Source organism: Triturus cristatus, chromosome 7 (assembly GCF_964204655.1).
Source record: "Triturus cristatus chromosome 7, aTriCri1.1, whole genome shotgun sequence".
NCBI classification, from domain to species: Eukaryota; Metazoa; Chordata; class Amphibia; order Caudata; family Salamandridae; genus Triturus; species Triturus cristatus.
This window is the reverse complement of record NC_140590.1, coordinates 1,510,298,185-1,510,315,950: the sequence shown is the minus strand read 5'-3', so window position 1 is coordinate 1,510,315,950 and position 17,766 is coordinate 1,510,298,185.

Here is a 17,766-nt window from a genome sequence, read left to right as displayed (position 1 = left end):
ATTCCAACTCCAGTGTGTGCAATAGTAGGGAAGATCTTGGATTGAAAATCCAACAAATCCAACACCTTCTACCCCCTACAGCAAGTCGTTGTAACGACTTGCGTTGTAATGGCATGCGATGTAACAACGTGTCATTGTAACAACTTGCGTTGTAATGGCATGTGTTGTAAATGATGCGTTGTAAATGCTGTTTACCCCAAATCAATGCTATACATGGGTGAATGCCATGTTCAGCAGGGGGATGTGTTCCCATGGTGGTTGAGTGCAGGGTCTTGCCAGATGGCAGTCCACGTGGCAAACCCCCCCCTGTGCACAGCTGAAGGCTGAGTGCAATGAGGTACTTGGGCATCGGTGGGGGGTTGGATGCAGGTTTCCAGAGGGCGTTGGGTGTATGATCAACTTTGATTAAGATCTAAAACATACAGAAATCCACCAAAAACAAAAGGTAAAAGAGATACCCTAGTTAGGTATGGTAATAAGAGTTTAGCTTACATGAAAGAACCCTGGAAATTAAAGTGATTTTATCGTTAGGTGTTGGAATGAGATAAGAACTAGTGCTTCAAAATGAAAAAATCACTGAAATTCACCATTTAGCGGTTAGTGAACTAATTATAATTTGCGACCCATCATACACTGATTGTGATCTCACATATCACATCACTTATTATGTTAAATTACTTCACTGAAGACATCACTTATGACATCTCAAATGACATCATCCATGATAGTGTTATTTCCAACAATCCATAAACCTTTACCTCATTTTTAAAAAGAAAGTTCGTAGTAAAGGGACTATATTCATACACAGCTTAGGGTGAATGTGTGTACATGTGTGGGTGCGTAAATTCAAATAGTGTAAGCCGTAGAGGTAAGTACAATAGTGCATGTTTCCTTTTCTTTGCCTTCATTTAACTTCCTTCTACTGCTTCCTAATTCAGCTTCTTTAACTTAACCTATTTTTCTGTCTCCCACTCGTTTTCATCACATTTCTTCGCTCCGTTTTTTTTGTTTTTATATTTTAATCTTCATTATCTGTCCCCAGATGTGATGCTCTCATTCATTTCTCGCAGGGTCTATCTCACATTTCTTCTTTGATTTCTTTCATTTATTCTCAAACTACTTTGGAGTGGCTGAGGTAAAAGCATGGTTTTAAAATGCAAACAGAAAGGAAGTAATCACATCCCTTATGCACTGTGATGCTTGGGGAGTGGCAATGCCTCCAGAACGAAGGCCCAGATTTTGCTAATTCTTTGCGCTGGATTTGTGCCACAAAGTGAAAATCCTGAGATCCAGTCTCCCATTACCCCTCTGAAGGTGATTTGATTTATAGTAATCAAAGTTGATTCTCAAAGTTGGGTAAACAAAAACAAACAATGGTACAATACAAAAAATATTGTATGCAAAAACATCTTTTATATTCTATTTGGGAACCAAATCCCTGCCAAAAGATCACATGCTTATGTATGAAAGAGTCTTGATCCATCCTCACTTTTAACTGCAATTGCTTAATGAAGTATGTTTCTTTGGTCTTGAAGGACTTTCTTTCTGTGCCACGGATGAAACTCAGGATTCTCACAATTTCATAGAATTGAGATGATTTCTTCTAAAAATGAGAGGCTAAAATAAAAAATGGCTAGGACTTACGGAGATTCGAATACTAGTATTCACTCAACAGCTTGTGGGTGTTCACACCATCTCACTCATTTTAGCACTGTACATGTAGATCTTTATTATAGCAAGTAAACTGAGGATATCTATTTAGTTCAACAAGCACCAGTGCAAACTTTAGGTAATGTGGGCCAAACTGCCTTAAAGGTCAGTGTCCAGAATAAGGAGAATGAAGAGATCTGCTCCCCTCCTGGTTAAGTGTGTGTCAGACCATTGAATTGTGAATATCTTTTGATCTGATGTTCCTAGAAACGTTTATCAGGGGAGACCAAGGTTGGTAGTGAAGGTTGACAGGTGGCTGTCTGACCCATGCTGTTTACACCAATGTATTCTGAAATGCTGCCTGGTAGAAAAACACACCCAGGAATAGCTTGAGGTGCTCCACCACTCTTCATTCAGTGATTGTGCTTTAAAGGAAATTATGCAAATCCGACTCAGGAAAATCTTATACAGAATCAATTATGCTAATGTTAGACAGAAGGATTAGGACAGGCATGCAACTTCTGAAATATCGAAAGTGAGTGACCATTTGCCTGAGAAATTGAAACAGTGATGACCTTTCAATATGTTTTGATTAATTGATTAGCAATTGCCAGCAATTTTATTGAGTGATCTAGAAAGAAGAAATAGTGGGTGTGAAGATATGTAGTGTATTACATGGTGTGGTTATGCAACCTCACAGAGGAATGCACTCATGTTACGGACTTGGATCCGGTCATGCTTGTTCGTTGAATCTTAGCTCAACCCTTGGTAGCTGTGGTATTGAGAAGTCAGTCTTAAACACAGGAACAAGTGTAAAGCATTTAGGAGTAACAAAACAAAAGAATAAGAAAGTCACACACCACAAATATAATTCAACACCATTTTATAAAAATAGATTATATTTTAATGAATTTTTAGACACATAAATAAATAAAATACACCAGAGGGTTCCAGAGATACAGATTTTTAAGTAAAACATAAATCTCAGCTTTTCATTCAAAATTGTGAACAAGCATTGATAACCACAATGTCTAGAAATTTTGTAAAACTTTTAAAGAGTTGTGTTTGATAACTCTGGCCCATGCTGGACTACCAAATCCGACAGGGGGAAAGTCAGGGCATTGATGAGTAGTCAGAGGACAGTTACAGTGGCAGAATGAAGTCCAATTCAGGTCAATGGGCGAACTGCCACAAACCTCAATGGAGTGGTCCTGATTCAAGGGATACAGGATGTTGAAGATGCTGCAGATGCTGAGGATCCTATGCGGGTGATGGGGGTCTTCCTTGGGCTATTATTCAGTCCACTGAGGGGGATTTTTTCCACAGGGTCGATGTCCTTTAAAGTCTTCCTTGGGCCAGAAAAAGTCTTGTTTCAGCTAGACTACTGGTCTCCAGTGACAGGAAACTAGTGGTTTCCTTTATCAAAGGCTAGTGTCCATCTTGGGTGACAAAACTGCACTCCGACAGCTCTGCCAGGTCTGGCACACTCGGGTGCAACCGGTGAGCATCAGGACTTAGTCTCTGGGCTTCACATCAGCTATCAGTGGTGATCAGGCGATTGTGGCTACCAACTGACCTTCAGATTTTGTGGCTCTGGTGGTGTAACAGGAAGTCAGCGAACTGACTCTAGGATTTCACTTCTTCTGTCTGGGGCTCTGGAGTGATTTTTACGTGAGCCAGGCATCAGAGGAACAGTCCTCTGTTTGCTAGCTCAGGATCAGCAAGTTCAGCAGTTGGTGAGACTTTATTACCAGGTCTGGGGAACAACAGGGCAGTCTTTCCCTGGTCCTCTCTCTATTCCAGATGTGATATGAGGTCTGGAGAGCCAGGGTTGCCATTTATATGCTCAAAAAGGGACCTCAGTGCAGATAGCAGTTACTAGCCAATTGGGTGCCTGGTGATGACTTCTTGCGATGTTTGGCATCTAGCTATGACAGAGTTCACTTTTCTGCCCACTCCCAAGATGACAAAATCCCTCTTTCAGTGTGTTGAGCTTGCTAGCCTGCCCTAGAGGGGTGGGTACCTGAGGGCTACATACCCACAGTATCCCCAGGGGCATATTTACAAACCCCTATCGGCACCACAATGTCACTTTTCGGGACGTTGTGGTGGCGATAGGGGCTTTGCCTTATATACAAGGCAGCGTTAAGCCATTTGACATGGCTTAATGTTGGCTTGTAAATAAGGCATCCTTTCATGCTATAATTGGCATGAAAGGGAAGGGCAATGGGTGTTGCTGTGGGTGTGCCACCACAACACCCATTGAAGTTGACACTGCCCCATATTTACAAGGGTAGCGTGAATATGGGGCAGTGCCAAAATTAAGACCAGGAAAAACCTGGTCTTACCCTGGTGAAACAAGGAGAAATATTTAATTTCTCCTCATTTTTGCTGTTTCCATGTGAGCTGCATTGTGGAGCACACATGGAAACAGCAAAATGGCAATGATTGTTTATGTGCAGGAAGGTGACCCTTAAGAAGCACATATAGAATTTACAAAACACCATTTAAAGATTGTTTATGTGCAGGAAGGAACACCTTCCTGTACATAAAGAATCTTCCTCTGTGATGCAGACACCCTTGCACTATGGTGCTAGGGTGCCTGTGTTAGGGCTAGGCAGCTAAATTTAGCACCAGCAGAGGGGCAAACGCAGGGCTGCACCATATTCTTTTAAATATGGTGCAGCACTCCTTTTCTAAAGTGACGGAGCATGTCGTTAGCCTTCTTCTAAATATGGTGCAGCACTGCGCTTCTAAAGTGACGAAGCCTGTCATTAGCCTTCTTGGCTTAACGACATGCTTCACCACTTTACTAGTAAATATGCCCCCCGGTATGGCAATTTTTCTCCCTACTCTGTCCCTGATGCCAACCCATCTATCTCAACACTAGAGCAGTCCCTCTCGTGTTGTTCACCATTTTGCCAGGGAGAGGTGACACCTCTTCTAATGGCAGACCTTTATTGTTTTCTTTCCTAGGAGTATCCCCAGGAGGGCAGAACGCTGTCTAGTGGCCGGCGTCTGCGAGTGGCCACAGGAAGACTTGGGCTACAGAGTTGCAAATTTCTAAATGTTGCATTTCTTAAAAAGTTACATTACATTTGACTTGCGCATCAAATCAGGTTTACGCAATGACATTTCAGATACCTGAAAGTATCAATTTTACTAGTCCCATTCATATGTTAGCACAGCTGCATTGTCAGCATGTAACCCTGTACTCCCCACTGGGGCTACTAGCGTTTCCACAGGCAATTGGAAGTTGTTACCTTTTGGACAGATAAAAGCACATGTCCTACAGTTTAATATACAGCACTCTGCCTTAGGATTCGATGGGTCTGGTGTAGGGGGTGAAATATATATTAAAAAGAGAGGTTGGGCTTTACTATTAGTTTTAATGACAAAGTCGATTTAATGGTAAATTAAAGGCCCCGGGGCATCTGGTACCATATATTAGGGACTTACAAGTAAGTAAAGTTATGCCAGTTGGGTATAGCCAATTAAAAATTATAGCAATCATTCAGAAATAGCCATTTGCTTACAGTTGGACTAATGATGGAGGCTTGAAGGGGTGAGATAAGGTCAGGGCAGGAGTCGGCGGTACATGCAGGTACACGGCGTCCACCCACTCTTTTCACAGGGTGGACGCCGCCACCCCCTGCCAAGAAGTTGGTCCCCACAGAAAAATGCTGAACTTGTCCCAGTATATTTTTAAGACACAGGGACACGTTCAGCAATGCCTGCACATTGTTTGCTTTTGATTCCCAGCAGGAATGTGCAGGCAGCAGGGGGATTTTCTTTCACCTCCAGCTGGGAAGAAGTTAAGGGGCCAACAGGCCTCCTTTTGTTTGAGTATCCTGGCTGGAGGCAGCCTGGAACCTCACACTTATATGTTAATGCCACGTAGGGTAAACAAAGGCACACTGCTTGTCATCTCTTCACAGGTACTTGAGAGAGGCATACTTTTGCCTTTGTTCAGTCCCGGTATATAACAGATGCATGCTCTGTAAGAATGTCAGGTGTGTTGGTCTGTCCCAGGATTCACACAAATAATTTCAATAGCACTATTGTATTTCTTTTATAGTGCTATGCAACCCAATGCAGGGTGTCAGAGCTCTTTACGTAACATACACATTATACATTGACAATAAATCATGTACATGTGTAAATCAATGTATAATATGAGTTGCATGAGAGAGTGAGAGTTGCAAGGTGTAGGAGTGACATGTCCTTCATACCTCACTGTGTTCTTTTAGAAGGATTACAGTTTATGAACTGCAGGTAACAAAAATATCTCTCTGTTAAAAGCAGTAATCCAATGTACTATCTACATAAAATAAAAATCAGTCATCTGTGTGTTAGATGATGTACTTTGCAGGAGACACATTTACCTTCTCTACTACCCTGATTCAAATCTGGGACTTTACAAAACTCAGATCTCTCCAGGAAGTGCATTACCCACCAGAGTTATCTCACCATTATTACTATTCCCTGAGATTTACTGGGCACCTTCACAGCAGATGCCTTAACCCAATCAAATATTTTAAAATGTATACTTTGCAAACAATTAAGCATAAGAGATCTTATTTATTTATTTATTTGAAAGGTTTTTTATAGCACTGGCTAGACCCGGGGCTATCAGAGCGCTTTACATGAACAGAGGCAATCAAGACAAGCAGTTGTTCAGGATAAACAAAAACAAGCAAGTATATCTCACATAAAGTAAAAAGGGGGCAAAAATAACTTTAGCAATTTTTCAGGGTAACAAAACACGCAGGTACATCTCATATTAATAAAAGGGGGGCGTTCTCAATGAAGGAGCGAGATTGGGTGGATTTATTTTTTAAAAGCGGTGCGAAGAGGAGGAGCGCATTAGTGCTTCTCATCAGTCTGGTACAACCCGCCTTATTGAGTTTGTTTGTTAGGTACAACGGGGTTTGTTGGTGAAGAGCTTTGTGTGTGATGCATGCAGTCTTATAAAAGCATCTTCTTTCAACGGGTAGCCAATTTAGGGCTTTAAGGGCTGGGAAGATGAAGTCAAATTGTTTACAGTCAGTGATGAGTCTGGCCGCAAAGTTGAGCACAGCCCTAAGGGGGGCTAGGTGTACTTTGTGGGTTCCTGAGGATAGTGTTGCCATAGTCCAATTTAGATAGGACTAGTGATTGGACGACCCATTTGAAGTCATCTAAAGGGATGAAGGGTTTGATTTTCTTAAAGTGTCGGAGAGTGAAAAGTGCTCCTTTAGGCGAGTTTTTATGCGGTCCTTAAGAGCCAGGTTTTTGTCAAGAATGAAACCTAGGGATTTTGCTGAGTCAGATAATGAGAGCGAGCAATTGAGGGCATGTAGATCTGTGAACCAGCCTTGGATAGGAAGCCGATTGTTTTTAGGAGAGAAGAGAATAATTTTCAGTTTCCTTAGGGTTCAGTTTAAGATGGTTGGAGTAGAACCAGGATTGGATCTCTCTCAGAGTACTGTTTACGTGAAGTATATCCGAGTGGGAGTTAATTTTATAGCAGAGTTGGGTGTCGTCGTCATAGAGGTGATAGTTGATTCCAACTTATTTAGAATAAGGGTAAGGGGTTTCATAAAGAGGTTGAAGAGAGAGGGGGAGAGAATAGTGCCCTGGGGCACTCCCAGGGAGACAGGTGTAGGATTAGAGAGGCAGGCGTTGATTTTGATTATTTGTGTTCTTTGTTGGAGGAAAGAAGAGAACCATTTTAGGACCTCACCATTAAGGCCAAAGCGAGCTTAACCCCTTCAGTGCCCATGACGAGATAGTCTCGTCATGGAGCGCGGTTGCGCTGTGCCCATGACGAGACTATCTCGTCATGAACCCCGCCTGCTAATGAAAGGCCCGGCACAGGGCGGGGAAAGGGCGGGGCACTGAAGAGGTTAAGCAAATTAATTAAGGAAGAATGGTTAACTGTATTGAACGCTGCAGAGGGGTTGAGAAGTATAAGGCAATCCTCACCGTTATCTAGGGAACTGTGGATGTCATCCACAATGTTCAGCCTGGTGGTTTCTGTACTGCAGCCTTTCCTGAAACCGGATTGAAAGGAGTCAAGTAAGTTGAACTTGCCTATATGCTTATCCAGTTGAAGCAATGCACATTTTTCAAGGGCTTTAGCAAGAAGTGGGAGGTTAGGGATAGGGCGGAGATTGTTAGGTTCATTGGGGTCAGCAGTGAGGTTTTTAAAAATGGGAGTGATTTATCCAAGTTGGAGGGAGTCAGGGACACATCCAGTGGCAAGGGAGGTATTGATGATTTTATTCCAGTAAGGGGCAATGATGTGGTTTAGATTGTGAACTAGGGTAGAAGGGAGAGTGTCTTTGGTGTGCAAAGTCGGCTTTAGTTTAGCTATGATATTAAAGACTTCGAGCTCGGTCATAGGAAATTATGCCAGGAGGCGTTATTTTTCAGTTGTAAGTTAGGAAGGATGTTAACGGGGGAAGTTGGAATGGGTAGGTGGTTGGTAGTATTAGGCGGTAGGGGTGGTGCCGACCAAGGAGGTATGTTTATGACAACGTCAAAGGAGTATTGGGGGATGTGCGGGTCTTGGATTAGAGGGAAGGATTGGTCAATTTTCGCAATTGTATCAAAGAGGAAGTTGGCAATTTCCTCACATCTCTCAATTGACGCCGTCATCTCTGGAGGGGCAGATGATGTTTGTTTTCTATCAATGTTAAACAGTTCTCTGGGCCTGTTTTTGACATGATCAAGTTGAGCTCGAAAGAAGGAGGCCTTTTCATTGAAAATGTGCTTCTTATAAGTTGATCTAGCAGATCTAAGGCGGGCAATATGGGAGGGTGAAGGGTGTTGTCTCCATGTTCTTTCTGCCAGTCTAAGTTGTCGTCTTTTGTTATTGAGTTCAGGGTTGAACCAAGATTTGGATAGAATTGTTCTTTGTTGTATAACTTTAAGAGGGGCAAATTGGTCCAGGACGTCACTAACGGTCTTATTGAAATGTTCGGTGCACTTGTTAGCATTTTGGGAGAAACGGGTGGGATGAAGTTGAGCTTGGAGTTCAGACTCAAGTTCACCAGGGGGGATTTGTTTAAGGTTTCTGGTCAACTTCATGGGTTTGTTATTTGTTATAGGGCGGGGTAAGGCACTGGTTGCGATCTTAAACAGAATGAGGTGATGGCCAGACCAGTCAATGGGGATGATGTTGGAAAGGGCGGCCAAGTCGGTGTTGGAGATGATCGCTTCGAGTGTGGCCCCTTTGATATGGGTTGGATTGTGGCATAGTTGCTTGAGGTCATTCATCTCTAGAAGCTTGATGAGGCGCATGACAGTGGGATCTACTAAATTATTCCAGTGGATTTTAAAGTCTCCTATACAGAGATTTCTCGCATCTGAAAGTGAGGAGTGTGTGAGAAGATCAGATAGTTCATCTGCGAAGAGGAGAGGTTCACCCGGAGGGTGTTAGATGTTATGTAGCCTAATCTGAGAGGAACCCTTGACCGTGAGTTCAACGCCAAGGTATTCAAATGTTAAGTGATCCCTGTTCTTTAAAAGGGAGAGTTGAAGTTCATTTTTATGTCTCGACTGAGCCAGCGCATGCGCTGTCTCAAGCGAGACATTTAGTATGCGGGTTTTGAAAGTGCTACCCAGAGGCAGCCGGCCACCAGCTTGCTGTTACGCACACAAGCGGGCACAGCCGCCAGCTTTCAGCGCCCGAGGCGCCATCTGGACCCTGATTGCTTTCACTTTTGCCACTCGCGTGTTTGCCGTCACGCACGCGCACACCCCTGCTTTCACTTTTGCCGTCTTGTTTCCTCTTCCATTAAATGTATTTGATCCATTTCATTTATTTCTGTCGCTGTAGTTTCACTTCCTTGTAACATTTCTTTTAATTATTTTCCTTTCTTACCAACTTGTGTGCGAGTTTATATGTAAGTATAATATTTTAATTATAGGTTTTCTTTATTCATTTTAATTACCCTTTATCTCCTTTTCGAGCGCTCCTTGAATAAGAGTGAACGCCAGTGCCACTTCACTGACAGCGCTCACCTTTCTTTCTTTATTCGTGGCAATGCAGATTATCTACTGTTATTTCTGTCAGCCCAAGATTCATGACAACAGGTAGACTCCTCTGTTCCTCTGGCCCTCATCCACAAACTAACATCCTGATTCCATATTACAACACATATTTTGAATTGGAATGTTCTTTATTTTTCCAATTCGCTGCCCTTCAACTAACACGAAATCACCTCTGAATCCTGCACACATAAGGAAAACATTCCATTCTCATTGTTCTAATCATTAAAGGGGACTATAATTCTAGCTATATATTGCAATATCACACCAAGGAGATTCCTGGAGCTTGCTGAATAGAACACATGACTAGGTAATGTTATCAGATGTTTCCAGGCTCCTACCTGTCCGTGGCAATACCAAATGTTCTAAGACGTATTACTTACCTCCACTCGCGTTCCTATTAATTTATATAACACTAATGCGCACTGGACATACTGGTCCCTCTTCAGACAATCAGGTTTACAGAAATCAGACACTAAACTCAAGGCAATTTCACTTAATGAACATATACCTTAATGGCAAAGAACGCTCACCCCAGCACATTGCCAACTGTGCAGCTAGCCACAATTCCAGAAAGTTAAAGACAACATTACAAAAAATGCTACATGGTCACTAAAATCGAATTTGGGATTTCAAAATGATGGCTAGGGTGCAATGCACTCCTCTTTATATTGCTCAATCAGTAGACTAATTATAAATGGAGCCTGCACATTGGCATTGAAGCTGCTGCTCAAAATAACTCAAGATGCAAAAGTCTTAATGGCAATTCTACCCGATGAATACTATGCGTTCTGCACCTGTACGGTTTTTGTGTTTCGCAACTGAAGAGAAAGAAGCAGTATTCACTACAAGTTCAGATATTATGTTACTATACTCTTAATCAACTGTGAAAGAAATCCGAACTGCCAGGAGCACCGAGCTGTTAGAAAATAACTTGCCAACTAGACATGGTCAGAGAGGATGACATGCCAATTAATAATCCAGTTCCAGTCGACCTCTCTATATCCGACTGAAAATGCTTAAAATCAAGAAAGCAAAGCCTAACTAGTCCAGTAAACCAGGTTGCCTGAAAAGCAAATATGTTTAACTTGTGACTGCATAAAATCGTGCGATCAAAGGCCTAATTTTTAGTCCAATATGTTTCATGACAAAAGGTAGGGGCGCTTGTATTGCCAGCAACAATTTCAGCAGTACATCAGTTTGTCACGACCAATCATTAATCACCGCAGGTCTTATGTAAAAAGTTCGAGTTTTCTGCTGTCTTATTCAAGGCGTGCCCATGAATTCCTGTACACATTCTCCATCTGTTTGCTTTACATAGAACTACTGAACACAAGAGGAACAGCAAAAGCAAACCACTTCAATGCCACAACCCTTTTATGAACACATCGAGTAACTTCTAAGGCCAGGCATGGCCTTCAAGGAGTACACCACCAGCTCCTGAAAGCTGCGCTCTCCAGCATCGTAGCAAGCACCGGCTTTAAAAAGAAGTACCGCGCCAATCACACACAGAAGAAAGCATCAATATTCCAGCTGGATTTGCTTTTGATTCACTTTTAGTAGTCTGTGCTACTTGAGAGCGAGCTTGAAAGCCTGAACTGGATATATGGGTCTAGCACTACTCTGGACATTCAACACTGCACTCCGCTGCACTGCCTACACCGCAGAGCACAGGCAGGCCAAAGCAGTCTGACAATCCTAGGCAAACAGTAAGTAGCAAAAAGTCAAACTGCTTAGGTTCAACGTAGCTTATAGACATCTATTGCACAGAAATCCAGAGGCACAGAGAACTGGATAGCAGTTCTGGCTTCATGGTAACTAGGCAGGTAAAAGGATTATGATATCTAAGAAGTCCTTAAGTCAGGGTTCTTCAACTAGTAGCTCAGGAGCCACTGTTAGCTTACCATATGTATATCCAAACCTAGTAAATGAATAGCTTTTGTTTGGTTAAATTAGATGTTTCCAAAATTGACAAATCTTTATTTAAAAGTAATATGCAAGTATTTTCAGAAATGATAAGCTAATGTTTGCAACAAAAAAAAATATAATACACACACACACACACACGGCCAATATTAAAATGCCAAATCATGTTGGTTGGTGTATTTTTTCTGATGGTCTTTGTTAGGTCCAGGGGCATTACATATAAGACTAAAATGACAGGTAGAGCAATTCAAAATTGAAACTGAAAGCTATTTTGACATTGTGGACAACCTTGCCCGATGCCCCGAGGTGGTCACTACCAGTAATCCTGCATGCAAAGGCCACTAATGGAATCTTGTTTGAAGAGGTCACTATTGTACTACTGTAATTTGTGTTAGCAGCTCTGGATGATTTTTATTGAATTAAAGTAGCTTTTAAGGTAGAAAAGGTTAGAGATCGCTGCTCTAAATAATGTGAATGGGCCAACGGAAAAACAAAATGTATATTACAATATATAGGGAACTTTTCACTGAACCGAATTTGTAGGTGCGGTTAGTAAGTGAACATCTCAGGTAAGGCATTACCTGGTGAATGTGTGTCCACTTCTGAAACTTACAACTCCAGAAAGAAGCAGGCCAACATGGAACAGTTCAGGAGTAAAACCAATGCTAAATTGGTGTACAGCAAAAACCACAGCTCCTTGCAAAAGTGATCAAGAAATTACAAAACCTGGAGGAAGGCAGCAATCCAGAAACACAGAAAGAAAGAGCAAGCATTGGCATAGCCAATAGGTCTCGCCTTTGGGATCTTATAAGTATTTAGTTATGCAGCACAATATCCTTACTGCAACAACATTACCTGTTGCACGGCTAAACACTTATAAGGTCCCAAAGGCGAGACCTATTGGCTATGCCAATGCTTGTTATGGATTATGGCTAGTCCACCCCCTTTTCTGTCGGGTCTGTCTTCCCTAATGATGGCGTAGCCGGTGGGGGGGGGCAAGCAAGAATAGCCGTTGAGTGGTCATTGAGCCAGGTTTCGGTAAGGAAGGCGATGTTAATAGCCTCGCTGAGGATGGTTTCTGATATTTTAGTCGCATGTCGGACTGCCGAACTGTAGTTAACAAGCATGCAAGAAAGGTGATTTGGGTTGTCTTTGACAGGCTTAAAAGAGTGGATGGTGGTAAGTTGTGTTGGAGGTCTAGGTGAGATGGGTGAGGAAGGGACTCTGTTCATGCCCAACATAACTGGGATGTTGGAGTAAAGGAGGGGGGATTAGTTATCGGAGGATTAGGTAGGTAGGAGTTACATAGGTAATTAGATCAGAAGTGGAGAGGTAACTAACAGATCTACTATCATGCTTTTCCTTGTTACCAATTTCTTTGTGGCAGGGTTTAAAAAAAATACATGTATTAGTTGAGGCCCAGAATTTGTGTCGGGATTGCGCTACTTTTTTGGCACAACCCCAACGCCAAATCTCATTTATTAAATCTCATAATGTGCATAAATGTACTCATGATAAACCTGATAAACATATGCGTGAGGTCTTAATATCTGATGTCACTACTTGTGATGTCACTTCCAGTGAAGTCACATCCTGTGATGTCACGTGCAATGTCACGCGTCGTGGCATCTTGCGCTGTGATGGCACGCGTCATGATTTCACTTGCATACCGCCTAACCTGGTTAATCCCCCCAATTCTTTTTTTTGGGTCTTGTGCACTGGATAAGGTTCAAAGGTTGCTAAAATGGTGAAAGCATTGCTCGTAAGGCGCGCTATACTGACTTTGTAAAGTAAATATAAAAATGGCACTAGTTATAAAATGGCGAAAGGCGGCTGCACGTATGATATGAACAGAATGGGCTCAGCGGCATAAATATGCTGAGTATTTCTGAGGCATAGCTGAAATTTCACAATGAACACATTACTTTTGTTTGTTAATCCGATTTATACGCATGATACGTATGATAGAGAAGAGGAATAATTTCTGTTGGTAAAAATCGTAAATTACACTTTTATCAAGGGGTGATTCAAGGCAACCAATGGCGATAAAGAATTCACTGACAGCATTCTGTATATTTTTAAGTCGAGCCTAGGCAGTGCATGCGCTGTCTGGAAGACCTGTTGTAATGAATGTACTAGTGTAATCCCACCTGCTGCTCACCGCCATTGGCTCACTCCTGCCTCACTCTTCTTTGTTGGCTGCTCATTGGTTGGTGCTCCCGATACATCACTTCCGTTTCTCCCTCGGCAGCACCGACAAACTACAGTGTCCTTGCCCTGTAAGTGTTTATGTATAGCTTTGGGGACTTCATTTTTTGTTTGCCTTGCCTCATATTTATTCTGAACAGCTTTTCACAGATAGGAGCAGGGTTGTCTACAATGCACTTGTGAGAGCAGTCACCGAGAGCCGGGTAGAGGTTGACTTTTATATTCTGGTGCTGCCCCTCTGCTGCTATGACTCGGGGACAGGCTGCGTTTGTAGAGCACTTCGTGTTTTCAACTGTGACTGTGTGATCGATATCTGCCAGACACTCTGTGTCTTTCCAGCAAAAAGTCACTTTGATAAACGACCTCTTCAAGGCGCTAGGCAGCCTCGTGGTTCTCCTCCTTGAGCCAAAGCCTGAGGCCTATGACAAATGTAACCGATGGAAATAATGCATTAACAATTATCTGCTGCATGGCATTTTATTTGTCAGCAGGGGGAGAGCCAACTCGAACCCAGTTCCGAAGTCGACAGTTGTATATGTTACTCTACATACTGATTGTTTACAGCCCTGCCTCTGCTCTCTCACTTCCACTGCCCTCCCCCTTCTCCCATTTCTCCCCAGTCTCTCTGCAGTCTCCGCTGGACCCACCCACCCTCAGCATCCATATGTGCAGCACCCTCTCTCCCCCTCCTCCTGTTCTCCTCTCTGCCTCTCTGCCTCCTCCCCGCTTCTCTCCCATGCAGTCTTGAAAGTTTGGGTTTCAAACGCTTTTTGCCAATGCCTGGGGGTCGCCTAGTATGCAGACAGGCACACCTCCTTCTGTGAGAGCTTTGAGTGCCATCTCAGCTACATTTATGCTAATTGTTTTGCAGTTTCCCCGTTATTTACCAACACAAACAGAAAAATAGGGAGTGCAATTCTGTTAATCTCCGTGCGTGTTTTTGTTCAGTTTTCGTTCGTGTAAGAATAGCAGTGCAGCAATTTCTCTTGGGCGTTTGTTGTTTTCAGAGCATGTCACTTCATAACAAACGTGGCCGGACTCAGAAAGACGGGATGGAAATGTGAGACACTGACTGGAAACCAGTACTAAGAAATGGTTTGAAGTAAACTGTCTTAACTGTAGATAGCTTGAGTGAAAGGTTGATCAAATCAAACAGGGATATCTCCTAATATTTTAATAGAGCGTCCAGATAGCGTAGTGTGCTATTAAATGCAAGATGCCCTCCTTCAGTGTCTAGCCTTTATACTGCTATACTGCCTCTCTGTATGCAAACACCATGGTGGGGATTTGAATTAAAAAAGAAAGTATATATACTTGTCAATGGAATGATATGCTGCAGAAGTCTACCTTTTGCATTAAAGAAATGTACATGCCTTTGCTAGTGTCTTCAAATGGGGTGACAAATTATGGCAGTTATTTGATTATATCACAACTTTGCGAATACAAAAGCATAATTATACCAAGAACCATGCCTTTCCAGTGCTTGTTCCATGTAAGGCCCTGTGGTTTATTTATGCCAGCGTTCTCAATAGTCACAGGCCATTTCTGTGTGTAGGCAATACTTAGATCTCAGTAAGGCTGTGCCTGTGCCAGCACTTCCATTATGGCATGGCGTTGCATAGCGCTTATTCGTACATGAAGATAGGCCTTGTAAAATTGTTCTACAGCAGAAACCTATTTACTGTAAAACATTCCTGTGTTGTTACCAAGGTTTATTGTAAATACATTCTGCATACCTGCTCAAGGACATCGTAAGTATTTGGGGGACTGCGAGGCTCTGGGCCAGAGTATTTTGCAGGCCCCAGATCCGAACAGATTTATGTTTTTGATTCTGTTTCAGCTCGTTCATGCCATCTTTGGCTAGGCCACTGACAATGCACAGGTGCACTGTTTTAATTCCCAAGGAAAACGCACAATAGGTTGATGAATTGTAATAAATTGCAGTACTCAGTAACCCCCACCTAGCCTTTTCTCATACCCCAAGGTCTGCTTTTTATTACACCAGCCCTTCCAGCCTCTTCCTCCTCCTCCCTCCACTCCTAATGTCCTGCTGTGTCCTGGGCTCAAACACAACCTCTGCAGAATGATTAACGCTTTCAGGCGGCTACTTTTTCACCACCATCTCAGACTTTTGTTTATTAGAAGCAGCCTTACTATCTAGACCTTCTAATATCAATTTAGCACTTTCTAAAAGCTAACAATCCATCTTTTAGATCTCTAAATTATATTACTGCGCAAACACATACTTTCACTTCACAACACACTTTTCCACTAAATACAACACATTTCCACTATACACAACTCCCCACACCACTCTTTTACTCACTGCCACACAATACCACATAATAACACTCCATTCTACACCACATGTATTCCACAATACATACTTTCACTTCACAACACAATAACCACTAAGCACAAAATAATTCCACAACATATATCTCCAGTTACCACTTTTTCACTCACTGCCATATATTTCCATGCCACACAATTCAACTCCACTCAATTCCATCCAACACCACATACATTAAACAACACATACTTTCAATGCACAACACATATTCCTGCTAAACACCACATAAATCAACTACACACTACATACAAACCACACCACAAAATTCCAAATCATAATACAAAATTCAACAGCATACCACATAATTCCACACCACTACATAACAATAGAAAACACACAATTCCATTACACATAACTCTACAGAGCACACAAACCCATTCAACTTAATTCCACTCCATTTAATATCACATAATTGCTTTCCAAAGCACTCCACTGCATATTATACCACATAATTCAACTACACATAATACCACAAAATTAAACTCTAATATGTTCCACCTATATGCACTCTATATAAATCTAATATATACCACATAACACGCCACATAAGTACAAGCACATTCACACTACACATAATTCCACTATACACTCCACATAAATACACTGCATACCATAAAACATAATTACACTCAATACACTTCCAATTGATGCCACACATTTTTACAACAAAGAATTCAACTCAACACAAGTCCATTGTACACCATAAACATTCCACAACACATACTTTCACTTCACAACACACTTTTCCACAAAACATAACACATTTCCACTACACACAACTCCACTCACCACTCTTTAACTCGCCCCCACACAATACCATATAATTACACTCCACAAATACACTCCATACCATGACACATAAGTACACTCAATATACTTTCACTCAGTGCCACACATTTTCACACCATACACACACTATTATCCTCTTATTTCACTATCTCTTACATACACAACCACATCCTCTTTATACTTCTATGACATTCTCTCTCCTTCTATCTCTTTCTCACACACTATTTATATTAATATTACTTTCTGTAAAATTCCTTCACCACTTCATACACAACCTTCCTATCTCTGTCATTCTTACTTTCTATTTTATACACCTCTCACCCCATCTATTCACCATGCCACATATTTACAATACACGAATACACTACACAACACACAATCCGAAACCACACAATTCCACAACTAACAATTAAAATAACATAATTCCTCTACAAAAAAGATACTTCACTGCAAACAACTCAACATAAATAATTTTAAAAAACACATTTACAACGCCACAAACTCAAACTTTCACAAATGCGAGACCGATTGCATTGCAAATGCTTGTTGTTGGTTACGGGACCACTGGTATAGAGATAAAGTTGTCTTTAGCCAGTCCCAAAAAAGCGAGTCTGAAACTGCTGCTCATCTGGTTACAGTTGTCTACTCGGATGGGAGGGGCATCTGGCGCATATTGACAACATATAAGAAAGATCTGAACAGTAGCCTAAGGTTGACTGGCCTGTCAGGTATAATTTGTATTTTTATAGACACGGCCCTGTAGCCACCCCCACTGCTATAGTCTCAAACTCTGCACACTGTTG